This window comes from Myiozetetes cayanensis, unplaced genomic scaffold (assembly GCF_022539395.1).
Source record: "Myiozetetes cayanensis isolate MyiCay16 unplaced genomic scaffold, myiCay2020 scf5-8, whole genome shotgun sequence".
NCBI lineage: Eukaryota > Metazoa > Chordata > Aves > Passeriformes > Tyrannidae > Myiozetetes > Myiozetetes cayanensis.
Window position 1 is genome coordinate 45,150,454 of NW_026087742.1, and position 19,705 is coordinate 45,170,158.

The following is a 19,705-nucleotide window of genomic DNA, read 5'->3' on the forward strand; positions in this document are numbered from 1 at the left end:
GTGCATCCTCCATACAAAACAAGCAGGTTGACTTAAAATTACAACAAGATTAGGTTTGTGAATTGCCGTATCTTTCACACCAGCCTTTAACAATTTGTATTTGTCTGTGGTGTACGAGGCCCACATGCTGTGGAAAGACCACCACCTCTTTGTATGTTCTTTATTATAAAAACAAAATTCCTATAGACAAGAAATTGAGACCCTCCATATTATGCCCCACAGGTTTCTTTATGGACAACAGCTGTGGCATGTCCAGGTAATACCACAGAGATGCTGCATGTTTCCATTGCTGCAATGGATTTTCCTTCTGCAAGTATCATCTATTTTGCCACATATTGGAGTGGGTAGAGAAGGGGCTGGGGCCCAGCAGCAAATGTCATATGAGCTCTGGTCACATCTACTCACATCGAACTGCTAATATGACCTCGCTTGACCCTGATGGGCTCTGCATGCAAGGGAACATTTATGTAACAAGCTGACCAGGCAATCCACCACCGATAATGTGTTAAACAAGCTCACCAGGACTGCTCTGGTGCAGCAAATTACCAAGTATTTTGCACCACTAGGCATATTTCCCAAGCTAACATGTAGCCAGATACAACTTTTAAAACACAGGCTTTTTCCTGGATGTCCCACGACATGGCAACCCTAGTTCCTCCCTGGAGGAGGAATGAACTGCCTCTCCCCAAGCCACCCGACATGGAGACCTGTCAAGTTCCTTCCCGAGGCTAGAGTGAAGAGGATGCAGCTCCCAGTTTCAAAGGAGTGGAGTCAAAAGACAGCTAAGCCCCTGCTCCCACCTCCATCCTCTGGGGAGGAGCTCGACACCCCACTGCTCATCCCTGTGCCTGTGTGAAGCCTGGCATTGAGCAGAAAAAACTGTGGCAGAGTAGTTTGTATAAAGTTTTTAAAAACTGAAAGCTCTGAAAGGGTATCTCTTAATCTAAATTAATGTTGTTAAACCAGTTGTAAATCTGATGTAGCTAAAGTTTATTACTACATGCCAGTTTTGTATTTCAAATTAGCCAAGATGCTAGGGATTGGTGCTGCAGCACTGCTCTGAGGTGTGTAATAGGGCAGCTATAGGTATACCAGATATAAAACCTTCATTCAGGGCAATACGAGTGGACTAGACAAAAACTAAATGGAGGAAAAACCCATTAATGCAATCAGATGTGCGTGCACGAACCAGCATCATTCAGTGGGGCTCATGGTGCCGAAAATCCTTCTAGGACAGCACGGAATCAAACAAAACATATTTTGAACCAGTCAAGTACTGACAGGTTTGGAGATGATGAATGCCTTTACGTATCTGTAGGGAATGCAGCTTTGTTTTCTTTCACAAGACAATAACGGCTTCTATCAGCACATATCTCTCCATGTTAGGTGATTAAAAGCTTTAAGGAAAGGAAAATCAGATTTTAGTCAGGTGAAAATGAACTTTATGCCTCTGAATTTCCTTCTTTTGTCCCCATTAAAAATATTTACAAAAGGATTTTTTTCTAAACTTAATTATAAGTAAGTTTACTTATAAATCTGCTTCTATATCCATAATAAAATGATAAAATATTTTTTGAGCTATTCGGTATTGAAACTTTAACAATACAGCAGCACAACTATTTTCCCTAATGTTTCAATGCATACTCAAGTAGTAGAAACCTCAGCTGAACACACAATCTGAAAATCAGTTATGATCTGCTCCAAAGGTTTAAATATTCATATCTGTACTAACAGTTGAGTGAAAAGGAGTTGTGAGCAGGCAAAGTAAAATAATAATTTGTTTTTCAAGTATTTATGCAAAAAAAAATCTTCCATTTATCTCAAATTAGTGTACTGTGTAATCACTGCCCATGATAAACAAGAAGAATTCAAAGAAAATTATCACAGTTTCATTTGCAAGCAATATCTCCAGTGCAATTGTTTTTGTCCACCTGATCATTTCTAAATCACTTTTATATCATGCACACAAGTATAAAGGAGAAAAATGTGCAAGGATAGACTCTAAGACAGTGAATGGGAATGCTACCTGACTTTCACCCTACCTGGAATCAGAAGAAGAAAAAAGCCACCCTTAACTTTGCCACCCGCTTTGAAATTCGGAAAAAGCATCAACATCAACCCACAAAAGCTGAGATCTATAGTATTTATGCAGAAAAACTTCCCATGGGACTTGGAGAGGAAATGGAAGCTGAAGTTTTCATTGCCTTATCCAAGAATTACTGCAAAATGTAATTTATCAGACAAATTAAAAGTGTAAGAAGGCAGTAAATACTCATGGATTGTTCTCTGGATTTGCAGAAATCAGTAGCAAAACTCCCATCGATTCAAGCACTCATCATTTCATTTGGCAGGAAGGAAATGCAAAGATGGGGGAGGAGCTTTCTCCTTTTGAATTTTCGCTAGATAATTAGTTAAGCTTCAGCAATTTTCAATATAGGTCATAATTGCTTCAAACTGCTACACTCACATGATCAGTATCTTTTGCAGACAATGTTGCACCACAGGGAATAGCCAATGTAATTATATGGCACAGTTTGGCTTGAATTAATAGTTCTGAGAACTCAGCTTAAGACAGATTAGGTTTCAAAGTTGTCCAGATCAGTTGCCTAGAAAGGTCTCTTTTTGTATTAGTTTGTTGTAAAAGAAAATGACCCACAAAATTATTTTTGCTCATAAAGGGCGGTGGACTCTCCAGCACTACTTGGAGTTAAGCGTTTTATGACTAACACTGCTCTGAGGCGTCAATATGAGTAGTAAAGGCCAGAGGAGTTCTCCCATGCATATCCTTTACCCTACAGAAGTTCACTCCACTTGGCTGCACCTGCCAGAGAGGCAGAAACAGTACTTTTTACCATAGGCAAGGGAAATGAAGCTGGCAGCTAGAACTGATGTCGTATCATACTGCCTGTATGACACAGCCTTCCCTGTTTGCCAGGTGCCAGCTGCTGAGAGCTCCTGCACAGGACGCCTGTCTCCGGCTGAATTTTTTGGTGGGAAGTTTTAATCAGAACAGTTCAACTTTTTTTCGAACTAAGATCATGGAAAATGTTACAGTCCTCTCAAGATGCTCTTGTTTAAGAATCTCTAGCAGCACTTTCTTTGAGACATAGACTTGAAATTCGGGGTTAGTGAATTGTCTGGCCCCTGGCATAGGCATTGTCATTGTACAGAAGTTAGGACACTCTCCCCTGTATTCTTATAACCATCTTTATTGATGAGCTCAAAAAAGATGGATTTGAGCATGGAGTGATAAGCAAAGCACAGAGAATGACAGGACCAGAATAAAAACAGCTGTGTGAAGGTGGCGGGGGGCAAACAGCCAAAGAAGAAAAGGGTTTATATGCCCAGAATGGAAAGATACAAAAAGGGAATAAAAGGAGAGAAGTTCAAGGTGAAAACATTTGTAAGAACCAGAAAACTCCAAATTACAGGACCTAAAGCTGATATGAGGTTTCCCTACCAGTGGGAACAACTGGTTTAGATATTAATAAGCTACCCATGTTGTTGAAAGCTGTTCAGCAACAGGTAGCAGAATACTACGTGTGTCATTTACTCCATAAACTCTAGATGTGGAGGTCTCTGCTGCAAATGTTGGCAGTATCAAAGTCTGAACCACGAGAATGACTCAATAGAATATCAGTACATCTCCACAATGTAAACTAACAAAAAAACAGACACCCATGCACTCCTCCTGCATGTGTGAGTTCCTATTTGAAAAGGCAGGAATATAGCAGAGAGGGAAATTTTCAAAGCTGGAAAATGAAATTTTAACCATGCAACCTTTTTTGGCACAACAGACTCCTGAGCTGTAGTGCTGACACAGCGAGAGGGAACACAAAGTCCAGCATCTGGATCAAGTCCTCACTCCCACACTAACATTGCTGACACAACTCCTCGGTCATCTTTCTCTAAACTGAAGACTGCTAGCAGTGTAGTTGTCTTCCTATTATGTATTTAAGGTTATTAGTTCGAATTTTGGGCATCGCTTAATCCTCAAAGCCATTTCCTATCAGATTTTATCCATTCCCTGCTGTCCTTTGAGGTACCTGTTTTTCCTATTGCCTACATTTTTATTGGTAAAATCTCCATGTCACTGTCACATCTGCTGCCAGATATGCACCATATGCTTCTCCTTCTCTCCAAGCAAACAGTTACCTGAGTTTAAGCTGTGAAGTAACACGGTGCAGGATAATTTCATGCATCTTTTGCATCAGGAAAAGGTTGCTTATAACTGTTTTCCTTACAGAATGTAATAATTATCCTAATAGGCCTTTTTTTATCAGTAAATTAAGTCCAGTGAAAACGTACAGTACATGCGTGACTAGAGAGATCTTAATTAACTTTCAGATAATTAAACCCCTTTCAGATGATTAACCCCATTTTGGGATTTATATGGACTGTAACAAAATATGCCAGAAGGTAACAAAAACATTATGAATATTCATTCCTAAACGAATATTTTCCACAGAGAATATTGAATACTCTATAGAGCCCAGAAGACATCTGTCAGTCTTCTGTGGGGACGTGTATTATCAAGTTTGCTGAATAGATCCCTTTTAGACAAAACTAAAAACTCCAGCCTTTTATGGGGGAAAACACATTTTGTTTTTATTCATATCAGTTTCTAGTTTCTTATACTGAAGCTGTTCTTATCCTAAAAGTGTACATTTTTCTAAGTTTATTAAATCCTGATTCAGTTCTGAGGCCATCACCCACCCCATTGGCATAGTGTAATTAGTGACTATCATTTTTATATACAGATATTGTAGCAGATGGTACACTCAGGATCTCTGTACTTTGAACTAGCAGGAAATAATTCATTAAATTTTTTTTAAATGGAAGTGTGATTTCATTAAAAAAACCCAAAACCTGGCATAATAAATCTTATTCTTGAATGGGAAGTTGAAGGATGGGACACATGTGTGTCACCAATAGTATTTCAATGTCTTTACAGCAATTTCTTTTTAAGTCTTATGTCTGAAGTAAAGTAACAGTGAGTATTTCACCAAGACACACATCTTCTCTGTAAGACAATGAAAACATGAAAATATATTCAGTTCTATTCAGGATTCACAATACAAGCTAATGAAATTCAGTCCAATAATAGGCTCACTAATGTTATGCAACCTCCTTTTCTTCAGTCTCTGAGTCTACTCAAAGCACAGTTCTGTCACCCCTGAGTTAGGCACATAAAGAGAATAGAAAAAATATGAGAACAAGACAAATCAAGTCAGGTTTCAGCTGCCTCTGAAATAATTTTTACAATTCCTCCCCACCGCTTTTTTATTATTTTAAATTTTTTATTAACTGCAGCACTGAAACAAACAAAAATTGAAGTAATTGAAGTTCTCATGCACGTATACTAACAATGCCCCCAGACAAATAGAGCTCTTTGGGGAATTAGTTTATAGGAAAACTCTGCTAATGTACGGCAGGTATTCCTTTTCAGAAGAATCTTTGTCTGAATACCAGGTAGCTACCAGGTCAATACCAGGTAGCTAAGAAGCTGGATGTACAACGATGTCCTTTTGATCAGAAACAAAGTACTTGACATATGAGATCATTCTAGTGATGGTCATGTTATTTTAATTTCCCTAACCGCTCAAAGTGAAAGAAAAAAACAACCAACCAACCAAAAAACCCAACTGAAAAAAAAGATAAAATCTAAAAAACACTCTCAAAAGAAACTCCAGGTTATTATGAGTACCACACTACCCAAGGAATATTTCAGCAACTATTGAGTATCAGCACACTACCAAACAGTAATTTGGCAACTACAGAGACATAGTTATTCAAGAGTTAATCAGCTGCCCTTGTGTGGCTATGCTGTTTTTTGCCTCCCAGAAGTGCTCCTTCCCGGCAGATTGCCAGGTAGTATGGGAAGCTCATTCTTTGCTTCCATCAAACCCTCTTCTTCTGACAAGTGAAGTACAGTTCCAGTATTGCCAATATGAGCATTAAATTGTTTTCACCTTATTTGAACCAGATTTTCTTTTTGTTTCAATATTATTTTCACTGCTAGCTTCCTCTGAGAATCTGTTTGAACAGGAAACCCCATATGCCCATATGCCAGGGTTTAACAGCTAAATGGAGTGAGAAAATCTTCAATTAGCTGAAAGTGGTTTCAGCCAGGCAGGCTGAGAAATGTCTACTGACCAAAAAGCTGAAAAAGCTAATTTAGCAGTCATTGTATTTTCTAATTATTAAATTCCAGTGGAACATCAAATATTTAGTGCCGTTAATTGAAAAAAAAAACAATAAACAATCCAAACAACAAACCCCAAACTCAATGAACCTAAGAGTAATATAGCAAAATTTTAGGTAGTACAAGCCCCAGATTTGTTAAGGAGGAGGTAATGAATCTCCACACTAAATCAAACAAATTGTCCAGCTTCCAGTATCAAATAACTGCTTGCATTTTGGGTATATTAAAAGAAATACTTTTATTCTCAGTGATCACTTACAAGCCAGTTTCACAAGCAGTCTTTGCAAAGTTACTTTGACATTATTAGGAAAATATAGAGAACAGAACAGGAAATTTTAAATAGGTTTGGATGAGCAATTAACTGATAGTCTTCTCTAAAACACAAATAATTCTCCTCAGTAGTTTATTATTATTTCCATGGCAGTAGTGTTTTGAGATTTAGTCACGGCACAGATTCCCTTTTTTCTAGACGCTGTACAGGAATAAAAAGACAGTCCTTGTCTTGAAGAACTCACAGGTAAGCACATGGTTATTTGCTAGACAATACATTTTACACCATACTTGCCTCATTTGATCCAATCCTGATCATCTCTCATCTTTCTTAATGGAATCAAGTTATTGACATCACAGTTGCTGGGTGCAGGGTATACATTTATATGACACCATATGCACAGTTATTATGAATTTCTTATTCAGAAAGCATATAATTTCTTTGGCTTTGATATACTAAGCAGTAACTGACAAGTCAGGTACTCTTCTCTGAAAATATTTAATCAGACAAAGCTAATTCAGCTTTGCTGGCCATGAGCTTCTGTGCATTAAGCCATCTGCTTTTATGGGGGAACAGAACAAGGGAAAAAGCAGGTCAGTTGTCGGTAGAAAGAAGTTAAATGAAACTCAGTTTGATTAAGTAGAATGTCAAAATAGAAGTTAATTGAGAAAAAAAGTAAATTAAAATAATTTCTTACTGTCACTTGTGAAACATTATGGCTTATCATTTGTGCATACCATATCTGTGCGAGAGCACCCTCAATCCCTGCCAGCAAGAGCTGCAAACTGTAATTTTTATTCCTGCCTCAGGGGTTTACTAAAACTCGTCCTTAGTAAAGCAGCAGAATTTCAACAACATTATGTCTAATCACATTTCCTAACTCCAGTCAAAGATTAATTTTTCCTGTCCTGTTTGTCATGGCAGAAGATACAAATTTGGTCTCTTAATTGTGCTTTCTTTTGTTCTCTCTACTGATTCTGGAAGCAAATGACATTCTTTTCTTAAACAGAATTGAAAAATCTTTGTTTCCATCATAGTTAAGAGGAGTTTTGCAGTCAGTTTCACAGAAGTCAGAATTTTCCTATGAGATTGTAATATGACCAGTTTGGGGTTATTTCTTTAAATTTTCTCTATATCTATTGATTCTAAATTTTCTCTCTTTTCTCTAAATCCTTTACAGTCAAAAGCAAATCATGTTTCAACCAATTTTAGCTACAAAGAGCACGTATTTTTCAAATGCTGATCTCCTCTGTAAAGACATTTTTACTTCACCAAGGAAATTCTCCTTTTTGTTAGCACAGAAAATACTACTCACCACTGCTCATCTTCCTCTGCTTTACTCTCTTCTTCAACAAATCATACTCTCCAATAGAAGTATCTGTACTGGCACCCTCCTGAGTAATCCTTCACCTCTTATCCTTAAAATTCACTACTCTTGTATTTAACTATGGAGAAGAAGGTCACAGCAATCTAGGTTTTATGTGATATCAGTTTAAAAAAAAAAAAAGAAGAAGAAAACCGCACAACAGTCTACACTGTTAGATTTCTAAGTCAGTTTCTGTAAGAAAAAACCCTGCTTTTTTATTGGCTTTGCAAAAAGAATTAGCATGCAATTGAACGTCATCATCTTTGCCAAGCAAATAGCTGTAGATATATATTAAACACTCCTAAGTCTCTTCGATCCCATTTACTCTCCACCTGTCTCTCAAACTGAGCATCCCATTCAGGCAGAAGCACAAATACCACACAGAGTAATAGAGAATACAGATCTGTGTATTTCAAACACACAACTTCTTGCCCTGCTGTTGGCAGTGTTCACATGAAAAGTACAGAGTCAAGAGATGGTAGAACATGCAGCCAGTCAAACAGAACAGCATTCAGCTTTAGAAATCGATATTTGCATGCTTTCTACAAGTTGTCCTGCATTTATAGGCTCAGCCAGATGGACAAAGCAGAGGTTGACTGATTCTGAATAAAAATAATTATATGTATTCTTGTCTATATATCACTGCATATATATATATGTATACTGCTGCATGTCAGACAACTTTAAAAGCAGGAAAACACAACGTTCAGTACCTTGAATGATGTTGATCTTCTTGTGAATCAGAAGTGGGTTTTGAATCTGTCACTCATCATAGATATATTCACAAACATATGGGATGAATCTGCTGCTTGTATAAGAAATATTCTACCTTAACAACAGAAGTCGTAATAACAGCAGTGGAACACTTCATAAAATAGCTTATTATTTTACAGATTTTTTATCCCCCAACCTATACAATCTTTTTCAGATATTTTCATATTGCAAAATATGAACACCTCAATGCTTGGAAATTCTTACTGAAACACATTTCACAGGACTTAAAATCATTCAAAGTCATGAAAAAAACCAACACTGCATGAAGCAGTCAAAAGCATGGCTTTCCTCCTGCTACCTAAGGGCTCTTCTGTTCCCTGGGCTTTGCATACAGAGCCAACCACACCACCGAGTCACAGTTTTCAGGCCTCCATTCCTGCACCAGACACACCAGGACAATTAGATGCCAGGCATTTTCCTTCACCCCACTGACAGTGCTATTTTTCCAGTGCTGAAAGTAGTGGACTTAATTAATGGAGACCCTCATCACCAGCACTCCTTCTGACTGTCTTTGCCTGTAGACTAACCAATAGATGCTACATTTTCAACAACATACTGTTAAAACAACCCATGATCTCAAAAAACCTTACCAAACACCACCCAAAATTGCTGCTCTTTGCGGCCAATTGCTTACTTTACGCTGGGGTTACATTAAAGTGTCAGGGAACCTGAGGGCACCAACAGGCCTTGCCGGGACCCCCAGAGTCGCCTTCCACCCACTCACAGCTCCGGTGCCATCAGACACTCCCCAGTCAGCAGACTGCCTGGACATTGGCCCCACCAGGCCAATGTCCCATCCCTTCTGCACTGAGGAGCGTGGTGCCCTATTTGATGCCGTGGGATAGGCTATGGCTTCCACGCTCTGCTCTGCCACCCCAGGATCCCTGCCACTGCACACCCCCAGTGAGCCCTGGACCCCACCATGCTCCCATATGCTGCACCAGAATGTTTTCTACAGTTACAACTTTTTAAGAGATATGACCCCTATGTCTTACAGTTGTGGCTTTGATGGCCTTTTGGAATTTTGATTTTCATTAATTAATTCTTTCATTAATTTGCTGCTATGCTGCCCCAAAGATGGCTGTCACAAGGTCTTGAAAACCAAAGTACGTAGAGAGGATCCTTGTTCTTCAAAGTCTGAAGCCGAAGAAGACATCCCCTAGTAATATCTATGGCTATTGGCTATGGCTATCTTATTTTTCACAGAAACTCCCACACTGGCATGCACGTCAATCACCTGAACAAGGCAGTAATCGACATTTTCACCTCAGGATCAGGCATTAAAGAGAACAACACCTCACTTGTACATACAAATCTGTATCAATAAAACCTATAGCAAAATTTGAACATTTAGGACAACATCTCTGGCAGGAACACATAGTCTTCCTTTCTCTTACTCTGAGATACTTTAGATCACCAAAGAAATATTTTTTGACATTTTTTCCCAACTGTAAAACTGCTAGCTAATTTTAGTGTTACTTTGCATTTTCTTTTTATCCCTCAGATCACACTGCTTCCTATCAGTGAAGAGGTGAAGATAAAAGAAAGCAAAAAATCCTTGGTTTGTTATTTTAATGCCTAAACTGCAGAGCATTTAATTATTTTCAAAATTGTTTTAACATAATTGGGTAGTTCCTACCCAGCTTTCAAAATATAAGCATCTCAGAAGACTACAAAGTTTTGGGCTTGAGCTATTTGGGGCATCAAGGTTTCTATACTTTTTTTGATCAAGAATTATATAAAATGTGTCACATATATTTTCTGTCAGGGCAATGACAGGTCTTGATCCACACACTTACTGTCAAACAATCTTTTAAATAGTTATGTTTCTCAGGAATACCGCTAGAGGTTGTCATTATCATTATGGCTGGGTTTGGCACATGTCTGCCTACCACAGCAATATTTATTAATAGTTTATATGCTATTTTTCCAAATCTTGAAACAAGTATTACGGGCATTAGAGCAAAAGTCTTTGCTGCATTGACATTGCTGCAGAAATTATATTTTGATTGCTATAGGCAATTTTTCATCTTCTACTGTAATAAAATTAAAATTTAATCAGAAATTCAAGACTTAAAATAACCCTCTTGTTCTCCAGAAGTCTCATTAGTAAGCAACAGAATACCATACCTCTGACAATTATAGGGTTGGGGGTTTTTTTGCTTTAAAAAAGATAACTCTACTTCATTATTTTTAAAAGCCTTTGTTGTGGTAAGTAATGAGGACTATATGATCCTTTGACTTGTCTTGTAGATGAAGGTGTCTTTGATCATATAAGTATTATAAATTCCTAGGTCAATATTTTCCCTTTTCTATCCCTGATCCCTAAGTACAAACAGTTACTATAGGGAAATAAAAATGATATTTTAGATTAAGGAGGTCATTAGATGCTGCTTCTTAAGAGCAGTTTCCTTTAAAAAGAATACAGAAAAAAAATTTAAATATCTGTGACATGAGTTACAGGGAAACTATGGGTACAAAGGAAAGACTATCATTCTGTAGATGATAAGCTTCTCAACAAATTGAATTTCTACTTTCCCATAGGCAAGAATATGTTTAGTAATATACTGATTTGTAAAATCTTAGGGCTCTTCTTCAGTAGGAAGTAAAACTTCAGTATTTCATTAAAGCAAAAAGTTAGCATCCGATGTAAGACTGGAAGGCAATACCTCAGCCTCATGCCTTTGCTGACTGTTCTTCTCAAAATGGAAAGCTCTCCCTGGTTGCCTGTAAACTGTATGGTGGGATTCACCTGACCTACTTTCAGATTTCTAAATGTTAACTGCCTAAACCTAAATTAGTCATGTAGATTCACAGAAACCTTGAATTATAAAATATCTCAGCTTGGAAGGAAAGTGCCAGGATCATCAAGTCCAAATTCCTGCTTCTTGCAGGACTACCTGAAACTGAGTCATATTAGTGAGAGCGACATCCAGACACTCCTGGTGCTCGACAGGCTCAGTGCCATGACCACTTCCCTGGTAACCTGTTCCAGTGAACCAACCACTCTCTCAGTGACTCCACTGTTAGTTAATGGAGAAAAACAGGTATGGACAGAAGGTGAATCGTTACATCTTCCATTTTTATGCTTTATTTTGCTCAACTTCCACACTTACATGGATAATCACACCTAGTCATTCTTATCAACAGGTCAACAGGCACTTTCAGAAGCATCTAAAAGGAGAAAAGCTCAAGAAAGGAAGTAAACCCATTTATTTGCACTAATAGTACAGTAGCTACCTTCGGGACATATAAAGTCAGGAGAGATGACATCCATTCCTTATGTCAATAGCCTGAATTTTGGATGTAATATGAGGACATGTTTCACCCCAAACTTGTATAGCTTTCATTCTTTTTAAGAAACCTTGTAAACAGGACTCAGAACCCAGTTTCCTACATGAAACTTGAAGGATTACACAAGACCAAAGGATTATAAACACAGAAGGAAAAAAATACGTATAAAAAGCCACTTGTGTAATGAACAGGGATGTGTACAATAAGGTGAAAAGTTTTAAGTAGGGTACCTAGTATCCCTTTCCTACTGTTTAAATGGCTCATTTCAGAAAAAAAAATCATTATTCTCTGCATATGATGTTCTAAGCAGTAATCAAAAGCTGCAGGGATTGTGGGCATAATCTGAAACTGCTGATTGGAAAGTGCTATAGCAGGTTACACCAGACTAGCCAAAACTGACAAAGAGTATCAGAGAAAGAGTTTTAGCATTTAAATATATTCTTAGAAGTAAAAGTAGACTCTTCATTTTGAATATCTGGTAAAGTAAGAAAGACTCACATCTCTGATAAGACAATGAATGTACAAACCCAAGTCAATTCTTAAGGAGAAATTAAAGGATTTTTGCAAATCATTCACATTAATATTTATACCCCTAACAGACAGTACAGTCATTTTCCAATTACCATGTATGTAGAACAGCAGTTCATATCGAATTTCAGAGCAAAAATGCACACCACGCTATTTTTCTAGTTCCTCTTTCTATATGGCTAATAGAACATGAGGTGGAAAATTGCTCATCAAAGTTAATTAGCCTTTAGTTATCACCAGTTACATTTCCAGCTGTTCTGTTTCATCCTAGGCTTCTTAATTTATTCATCTGGCGTATTCAGATCTGTTTCCTCCATACACATATGTTCGTAACTAGGAGAAGGAAGAAATCCTGTTTCTGGGGAATTAATCCCTCATCTGTCAGATTCCTGATTGCAACTTCATCAGTAATCCAATGCTTGTTAGCATGCAATTTACAATTCTTATATTTCTTGTTGTTTAGAGATATATAGTCCATAGAATTCAAAAAAACGGATCTGTATCATTTGGGAAATGTAAAGTATACATTCTTACCATTTCTTTTACAATGAAGGTCAGATAAACTCTGAATAGTTCTCCAAGGCTGTAAAATGAGCTTCTTAAATTAAAGGATAAGAGCTCACTAATCTGTACCATGTTGCTGCTAAAGAAAAGAAAAAATAGAGCTGTTTTTTTTTCTTTTAATATGACATGTAATGATACACCAAGTATATTGAAAAAATCAGAAGAGAAATTAAGTAGTCCTCTTACATCACTAAATGTATCTGAACAGTATTAATTTCCTCAAACATAGTAATTATTCTAACTTGCTTTGTGCATATGATTTTAAGTTTTTCCTTGTTGATCTTGGATATTGAAAAGATTAATACTATTTTTCAAGGCAATTAATCACATAAGCCACTGGATTTTTTCTGTCCCTTAGCACGATGCGAATTTAATAATTAATTTAAGTGCAAATTCAGAATAAAAGTTCATGAAACACTACTTATTTGCATGATTAAAATTATCTTTCTGTGAATCTTCGTGCAAACAAAACTCTATGGCTCAGATGTCACACAAATAAGAACATAAAAGCAGCATGATATGAAGAATTGTATGTAAATTGCATGAACATTATTACATTTGTTAGTAGTTGCACCCACTGCCCCAAAGGAAATCCCCATACAGCCTTTCTTTCATTCATGCTCCATGCACAGTGTGATTGCCAGAGGCTCTGGCATTACTTTTGCCAAAAGAAGAGGGAGGTCGGCCCATTATACCACTTAATTCCCACAGTTTCTTCCTGGACACACTGGCAAGAAACAGACTGCATGGGTGGTCTGAAAGATGGTAGGAAACTGGGCTCACAGAGCACTTGGAGGGCAGCGATCAATGCTTTTTACTTAAGCTTGATAGCCTGTCACGTATGGGATTCATCCTCCAGTGACCGATACAAGGCCACACCTTGTTCAGCATCTTACCTGCGAACTCTCATCTGCAGCCTTAACTGTAGTTTTTTTGAGACGATTCAAATTAATTATTAATATATTTTTACAACCATTATATAGAATTTTCCTGTTGAAGAACTAAAATACCTATCTATAGCTATGCAGTATTGTCAAACATGTATTTTCCAATTCTAAACACACAACACTTGACTAACCTGTAAGTGGCAATTACATTTCTCATATAATGTGCCTAACTAAGTCTTTCTTTGTCCCTTCTTAGTTGACTGTGTACAGACCTTAACAAGTAGTCCAGTTTTTCAGCGTTGGTATTGTGATAATAATCAGAAGTAGCTTTCTGGAGCCTGGTGGTAAGACCAGTCATACTGAGTGGCACCTTGGTGCCTCTCCTGCCACCAAGAGCTACTACAAACTGACTGCCATTTGTTTTGTGAGAACTTGGCATCCTCTTGGCTTTTGTGTGGCCAGTAACTTCTGCCGTCTTTTCTCAGTATCATTTCTCTGAAAAGGGTGGAGAAGCTGCAACAAACTTACCTGGCCTCCAAAGAGTTGCAGCAGAGTAGAGGTAGCGGCTCCACAATGGTAGAGGATAAGAAGTAACAGATCCACACCTACCCATCCTTCCAAAAGAAGCAGAAAGAAGCAGTGAATGTGAAAAGTCAGGATATAGAATCATAGAATCAACTGGGTTAGAAAAGACCTCTGAGATCATCAAGTCCAACCCTTGATCCAACACTCCAGTGGTTACTAGACCATGGCACTAAGTATCACATCCAGTCTTATCTTAAAATTACCCTCCAGGGATGGTGAATCTACCACCTCCCTGGGCAGCCCATTCCAATGTCTGATTACTCTCTCTGTAAAAAATTTTTTCCTAATATTCAACCTACCTCCCCCCGGCACAGCTTAAGATCATGCCCTCTTGTCCTACTGCTGTTTGCCTGGGAGAAGAGACCAATGCCTACATGGCTACAACCTCCTTTCAGGGAGTTGTAGAGAGTCATGAGGTCTCCCCTGAGCCTCTTCTTCTCCAGGCTAAACAACCCCAGTTCACTCAGCCTCCCCTCACAGGACTTGTACTCCAATGCCTTCACCAGCCTCATTGCTCTTCTCTGGTAATAGATCATTGCTGCCTTCTGTTGTGTGAGACTTGCTCTTTGTCCACTCAGAGGGTTCAGAAAAGAAATGAAAGGTTTATTTGTAACTTCTGCCTGTGAGAGGTAGGTGGGAAGACTGATTTTTTTCTCCATTTTCCTTCATACCCCATGAGAGTTGGAGTCTTGCAGGTGTCTTTGCAGCTAAGGGAAATGATGGAGAAGGATACTGTGACATTCCCAAAGGAAAGACAACATCTGCAGACACCATAATACAAAACATGTACCTTTGCCTAAATAGGGAAAGTGATTGCTCTAAGGAAGAGTTGCAAAAGGTAGCCTGAACAAAGAAGGACAGTGTGTGTGATTAAGTTAGTTGAGGGCAACACAAGCTTGATCCTATATATTAGAGGGCATTGCTGGAAGTGAGCAAGAGCAATATCTTCTAGTTCTATCCATGGATTAGGCACATCAAAGGCAGCTATCCTTAAGTCCAGAATGGATAACTAAATAATTGAGTAACACAGTACTAGTCAGTGATTTTTAGATGTGTCTGGAATGGATATCAGCCATATAAATCTAAGGAAAAATTCCATGTGTTTTATGTGAATATATTAGAAGTTTATTCAGTTCCCTTTGTATTCCTTCTGTCTAAACAAATCATATTACACTAATATTGAGATATTAAGATGTGGAGTAAAAGGAGTGTATAGTAATGAGGAATAAAGGACTTAAAATTACTACCAGTATTATATGACACACACAGAGAAAGCCAAATAATTACACCAGTGCATGATGGAGAGAAGTTTGATAATATGTATTCATACATTGTAATCAAAACAACATTCATATATTCCAAAGTAAAAGGATTATAGACATCTCATCAGAGAACTCTGTCATTCCATTGTGTGAATGCTATTTACACCTGGCTTACAGAAATTAAAATTCAAAACAAAAACTATGTGAACATTTGCTTGTTTAGTTAAAATTAGGTATATGATTGAGAGTGGTATGCCTCATATGAACATCATAAAACTTAAAAAAAACCCAGACAAACAACGAAAAACTAAATTCTTAAGCTAACAGCAAGTGACCTAGTTGTTGTAGGTCAGATTCTGATCTCCCTGGCTGAATTAGATACTAAATATGTTACATTAAAATATTATATTGTTTTGAATATAATATATAAATGTTATCAGTGTCTTTTAACTGGCATATATTTAATTTATGTTAAACAATCAAATTCAGAACAACTAAGTACTCACATAGAAGACAATAAAATTATTATTGTCCTGAGAGACACCATATTTTAATAGATAGTTGGCTTAAGTAGATAAGAAGAAAGCAGAAGCCCCTAAACCTGCAATTAAATTAGAAAACTTCTTGTATTCCTAAACACAGGCTTTCCAACAAGATCTGAAATTTTCTTCCTTAAGAGTGCAGATGTCAATGATTCCCTGTTATTTGAAGACAAACAGGGAGGGTCTCAACTACCTGTAAGGTACTAAGAGCTACATCTGCTCAACCCTCTTTGGCTGAGCAGTGGTCCTGCCACCCTGTGCAATGGCTAGAGCAATTCAGATGGGAAATGTGTGCTCCTGGACATGAGGGGGCTGAAGTCAAAGCTCCTCATTCCCAGCAGTAATTTTTCCATGTCTCCTCCTTTCCTGCAGGTCAAAGCAACACTGTGGAGCCAGAGCACCATCAAATAGAGAGCTGTACAGCCAAAACACTGCAGCTCAGCCCTACCCTCTCCAAAGAGGCAGCAGCATATTCACACTATGAGCGGTGCTGAGCAGTACAGTACTAACAGGTACTTACAGAAAGACTGCTATACCAGGCTAAATTAGGATACTGTAAAAAGGACATATCAGTGAAGAGGTCTAGTGACTCACAGTCTGTGGGTTCCTATAACATCCATCACCAGGGTAAAATCAGGGAAAAGGCACTGGCACCTACAGAGCAGGAGTAGAACCAACAGACCTGGATCACGTGCCAAGCTTTGCAAAACACTTTAGGCTTACCACCTGATATCCCTGTGCTTCTGTCACCCATCTATAAAACTGAAAAACTGCTTCAGTGGCTGTCATGAATATGCTGTGAAGAATGAGCACACCAGAAAAGCTTGTTAAATAATGAGGAAGGACTGGTTCTGCTGATGCTGTTATGTGCTTCTGCCAATAGTACCTGCCAAATGCAGTTAGAATCATTAGGGTGCTCTCTGTTGTAATATGACACAGAAATGAGATCTAATGAAATGTGTAGAAAAGGAATAGTGTTCCTCTTCAAGGCAGCTGCTCAATCAGAAACTCAGGTAAAGGGAACTAACGAACCTTTCTAATTTTACTTTTGATTTTAAAAATATAGAATATTACAGAACACTATCTACTTACATCACTGCATTTCTCATTTGCTAATAGCAACATTTCTCCTCACTGAATACAGGATTAATTCATGTAATTAAGCAAGGAAAACAAAGTAGCTAATTTACTTCTGATATTTAATTAACTTCCCATGAGATATTTAGGAGTAAAAGGTGAATGCAACTATTGGCAACGTCTATGTACTTTTCTAGCATGACCACTATGGAGAGCCAGAACTGTTTGCTTATACACTTATACTTGGTACAATTACATTAGAAAATGTGACTTTCACAAAGGCATTATTCTGTCATCATCCCTCTGTCTTCTGAAGTATTTGCATATGTAAGTTCATCTACCTCTATGTATACTAAACATGCAGATTTACCCTGAACCTTTACATCAACTATTGGGCTTATAATTTGGTAAGAAATCAGCTGTCACAGATCAATACACAGAAGCCCCACTCTCCTTTTCATGCAACCTAAGGAAAAATTAAAATGCGTTGGAAGTCCCAGTTCTGTCAAAGGACAATTCTTTCTTGAGTAGCTTGTTTGATTTTGAATTCTCTTTAATGCCAGGCTTAGGTGATGGGAGATTCATAGAAGTGGTTTAGAATGAAATGAAGTTTCTATTAAATGACAATTAGAATGATGCCTTTATGATACCAGCCTACCAAGTAGGCCAATAATACGACGTGTTCTCAGACAGAAAACCTTTGTTTCAGGGAATTCTTATGCTTGTTTTCAAGTTTATTTTTAAAATAACTGACTTTGGCATCCGTCCCATATTAATTATTTGCTACTCATAAAAACTATCATGCTTTAATTCACAGGGAACCTTTAACTTCCAAACCTTGCAGATTTAATTCCTCCTCAGAAAGCCATTTGAATCAGCCAAAAAAGATACTTCTGGTTTAATTCTGGAAAAAAACCCATACTGAACACCTTTGACATTACAGTTCTTTTCCCCAAGAGTTAATATCCACTCAGGAGTTGTTTTATTGTGTGCCTCATAAATGTTGTAAATTCTAATAGATTATCATGTTGCTTGCAGTAATTTGTAAAAGCTTCTATTCCTTGGTTTATTAACATCTATATTACACTTGTTTTTAAGAAACAGTAATTGCTCATTAATCCTTTATTAAAAATCTTGGTATAAATTACAAGCATGAAATAGATATTGCTGTTAAAGTCACCTAAGAAATTTGCAAAAGCATAAGTTGAACAGGTAAGTGGCTGGAGGGTCTCATCACTTCAAGGCAGATGGTTTCTCTCCAGCCGTTAAAAAAATTAGAAAGCTTTTTCTGGTCACACATTGTGTTTGTCTTCTAAGGCAGTGCAAAAAATCCCACCCCTATCCAAGCTCCTGCTTGATTAACGTAACCCGCTGAGTGTTCCACACCCCTGAGTGCTTTGTACCCCTGAGAGCTAACTGTGAAGAGCCTTCTTTAATCATTCATGGTGAGAATGGAAGTTCAGCTGAGTTCAGTAATCCTCTTCAGCTAGTGCCGAACCAGTTTGTGCACCTTTCTTTGCAGAGTGAGGGATGCTGCAGTGACATCTCTGCAATACTGCTGAATTCCAAAGGGTCGGTGCTGCAGCATATGGTGGCAGAAGCCAAACTCTCTACTTTAGTGATGACAACAGAATCTAATGCCTTGTGTCTGTGATTTCTTTCCTTTTTGCCAGCTGCATGCTGAGGCTACACGAACTCTTCCATGATTTGGCTTTAGTGTAGTAATTTTAAATCTTTTGAAATCAGTGGGGAAAATCCTGCTTAATTTCTGTAGCAGTAGAGTTAGACCCTATACCTCACCTAACAGGAAACATAAAAAGGAGACATGGTATGTAATTAGATATGTTTCTCTAGGGAAAAACACACAGCCTTGACATAACAGTATGTGCAGCTGAGAAACTGTATTCCTGCATTAAATGGTTAAAATTAGCCCAGACAGTGCTTAATGAGATGTTTCTATCTTAGGACTTCAATCAGATATTTTTCAAGTAACTTCAGACACAAAGTGTGCTGAAGCGAAAGACTTGAACTGAAGCCATACTACTATTAAGGAATTGGAATAGCTAGAGTGTACCAGGAATGTACAGACCTGTACATAATTGTCGTGGTTGAAACTTGAAATTGTTGTCCTCAAGAAAAAAAAAAATAAAAGAAAAAGAAAAAAAAATATTAAAAGATGGGAAGAAAGAGATCATGACTGGTATTGACAGCAGTGTTTGAACAGGGAGAGATCTGGATTTATATTCAGTCCTTAATATGTGATTTAAAGTCAAAGCAAGGTGGGACATGCTAAAGAGCTCGGAAAAATGTGGGTGTGCACAAGATAGTCTCTTATTTTAGGGGTTGTGCT